This window comes from Pristiophorus japonicus, chromosome 5 (genome assembly GCF_044704955.1).
Source record: "Pristiophorus japonicus isolate sPriJap1 chromosome 5, sPriJap1.hap1, whole genome shotgun sequence".
Classification (NCBI taxonomy): domain Eukaryota; kingdom Metazoa; phylum Chordata; class Chondrichthyes; family Pristiophoridae; genus Pristiophorus; species Pristiophorus japonicus.
In genome coordinates, this window is record NC_091981.1 from 21197177 (window position 1) to 21200633 (window position 3457).

Below are 3457 nucleotides of genomic sequence, written 5' to 3' on the forward strand. Positions count from 1 at the left end.
TTTTGTTATACCATACTAGCAAAAAAAATCAGGTTGCTCGGTGCCACACACAAAGGACCCTTCCAATTACCTCCTTCCCCATTCCCCCTATCATCGGAGTCTACTGACGCACATTCCATCTTTTTATTCTCTGTGTCATTTCTCAACTTGCATGTTGGAGGTGACTTGCCTGATACTAGTTAATTTGTTATAAAAGGAAATGCCATATATAAGTCAAATTGTGCCCTTTGAATAAAGTGTCACAGACTGTGATTGAAATGTCATTTTGAAAGCTCACACATTGATTAACGTACTTAAGATGCGTTGAGAATGACACATTCTGAAAGGTAACAATTATAACTTACACTTACATAATGCCTTTGATGTAAATGCTGAAAATCACGGGACAATGAGCTTTGCTGAGAGAAAGATTAGGGGCTAGAAATTCCACATTGAAAACTGGCTCCGTTTTTTGGCGCTATTTCTGAGTAACAGTCGATTTTTTAATGCAGAAATAGTGCCAAAAAAATAAGGACTAAGTTTCGCAAAAAGTTTTTAAAATGTTGGCAGAGCGCTAAAATGCCTGTTTTTAAGGATGGAGCGAAAAATTTTCATGATTAAAAATGACACCCGTTCTGCGCATGCGCAAAAAAGAAGAACAAATTGCCCGTTCTCCATATGCTGGGTGTGCCCGCGCGTGCGCAGTACACTTCCTGGTCTGGGTCAGCCATTTTTAAAGACCACTGTAACTTGCAGGAGATTTCTGAGTAGTTCCACACAGGAGCTCGCAAATAAAAAAAATGCACCGTGCATTGGAAAGGAAAAGGGCCAGGAAGTTCACCCAAGACGCCAATGATGCCCTGGTAGCCACTGTGGAAAGTGGATGGGGACAGAAGGGTGCTGGTAAACTGAAACCTGCAGCAAAGGCTCAAGCTTTGGAACGTGTTACAGAGCAGTTTTCAACAGTGGCATCCATCCAGAGGGACGGCAAGCAGTGCCAGAAGAAGTGGCAGGACTTTTGCCAAAAGTAAGTAATATTTTTATTTATGCACCACAATTACTTGAATTGTAAATGTGATTATCTGTGTGTACCACAACAGCAGAAGGCCACTCTCTTAATAATTACGATGCCATCTTTGCAGAAGAAGTTGTCTGACAACCACTGAGAGTGGACAAAAACTGGTGGAGGTCTGGCAAGACTGCAGCCACTAACAACCCCGGAAATGAGGGCCGCAGGTATTATTGGTACCGCCAGAAGTTCGACCACCCATGCAGAAGCTGGGCCCAGTTTAAAGAGAGCGGGTAAGTCCTGCAAAATCCACAGTCTGAGCCAACCCAATGTTAAGTACTGTGTGGGTTACGCTTCGGTTTATGCAATGTCCTATCATTTGTCGTGGTCCTTCAAATGAGCCTGCGCTATGTGAGCCTAACCATGTCACCCTCCCCTTGTGCTAACCATTCATCCGTTCTGTTATATTATGCAGATGTTGCACAGATATCCAATAATGAAGCAGAAGGCCCCGCCACCCAGCCACAACCAGAATTGGATGAGCTTGCCGACCTCGACTATACTGAAGAAGTTATAGAGGGCGATCAGGACGAGTACGAGAATGAGGAGGGGCAGGAAGACGAGAATATTTTTATTCCGGGGCGGGGTGGGGGGGGAGGATTTTGGGGATCAGACGGTGACATTGTAATTGGAGGTGGTGCAGGACATGATTGTGCCAAGCACTTTTGGCAGCTCCACACGCGAGGGGACATTTCATGGTTGTACACCCTCCGAGGCCGCGGCGGTCCCAGTGGGTTGCAGCAAAGCACACTCGGGGCGGCAGCAGCAGGCCCATCTGCACGGGTGAGGAGGAGGTGACCTGAACAGCGCTCTCCTGAAATACAGGCTACACGGGAGGTGTTCGTGCTCATGGGAATGAGTGGGAAGAGCGTTGAGTTTACCAGATCGCTGTTGGAGGCCAAGGGTGGGATCAAGGGAGAAATAACAGCACTGTCTGGAGCAATGGCAGCACTATCTGCTGACATTAGGGAGAGCATGTCGGAGGGAATGGCAGCAAACTCTGCAGAGATTAGGGAGAGCATGTCGGAGGTAGCTGCTACAATGCGGGAACACACCCAGGCTGTCATTACCCAGTTGCCCAGCGGCAATTGACGGCATCAAGTGATCCCACGCCCACTGCGGCACTTTCCTTCTATGCCTCCGGCTCCTTTCAGGCATCATTTGGGGACATATGCTGCTTCTCGCAGCACGCTACACATTGCTGCATTTGCCAGGTGACTGCTGCACTGTACGCACACAGGATGGACTTTACAAACTTCCCAATGATAAGGGAGGCACAAAATGAGAGGGCTTTAGGCTTTGCTGGAATTGCTGGCAAACCCCAGACAAACCCCCAGACAAACCCCAGACAAACCCCCAGACAAACCTCAGCAGTCAGTGTCAGTGTACAGGTTGATCCACAGGCTGAGGAGTCCCAAGCCGGGCCTTCCGCAGCCACAGGTTTTCAAGGGCTTCCATTGCCATTTCCTGGGACTGTCCCCTCCCCAAAAAGCACAGCGTCCTACCCGAGACACTATCAAAAACCTTGGGCTCACCGGGAATAGGGCTCAGGGTAAGGTCGGGCAAAAAGTGCAGGTGGGGGCACAGCGGTGTTTAAATAAGGGGGGGCGGGGGGAGATGGCTGCAGCTGAAATGTGTTTGCTGCTGCTGCTGTTCTTGTTGTTTGCTGTTCTTTTGTTCTTTTATTGTTATTTAAGTGATGTTAATTGAAAAGTTTAAAGTTTAATATATCATTTTTTTTATTAAAGTTAAGTGCCAAGTGTACAAATGTTTAATAAACTGCAAAGTATTTTTTCAGCTAAACCAAAATTATTTACATTATTTTTTCAACTAAACCAAACTTAGGTGGTGTCTCATTTCATTCACAGAATAACAGATGGAAATAGTCAACATGCTGGGCATACAATGATCAAATGACGTTCAGCCTTCATGCAAAGCGGTGAAGTATCAGATGCTGACGCAAGGCTGCTGCAATAGCGTAACGTACGAGGCCTCCTCCCCCGTCGTCCTGCGGGTTGTAGTGGTTCCTCGTCCTCCTCGCTCTCGTCATAAGCTTCCTCCTCCCCCATCCCCCCCTCCTCTCGCCTGAGCTGCTTCTGCATTGTCCTCCAATGGGAATATCTCTTTCCCCCATGATGGCTAAGTTGTGTAGCATGCAGCTCACCACAGTGAACTCACCGACCTGCTGAGGGGAGTATTGCAGGTAGCCTGCAGAGTGGTCCAGGCATCGGAAACGCTGCTTTAGCACTCCAATTGTCTTCTCCACAATGTCTCGTGTGACTATCAGGCTGTCATTGTCATGGCGCTCGGGTTTTGTCTGAGGGTTCTGGAGGGGGGTCATGAGTCAGGTGGCAAGCCCGTAACCTTTGTCCCCCAGCATCCAGCTCTGCCCTTCTGGCTGATGCTCAA

General features: G+C 48.0%; 1 long non-coding RNA gene across 1 annotated transcript; it reads left to right on the forward strand.

Annotated features, from left to right (window-relative positions):
* Nucleotides 1-754: 754 nt before the first annotated feature.
* On the forward strand, nt 755-1573 carry LOC139263754 (uncharacterized). The gene is made up of 3 exons (XR_011593198.1): nt 755-1006; nt 1122-1281; nt 1464-1573. It is a non-coding gene; the product is annotated as an uncharacterized lncRNA (long non-coding RNA).
* The last annotated feature ends 1884 nt before the right edge of the window (nt 1574-3457 follow it).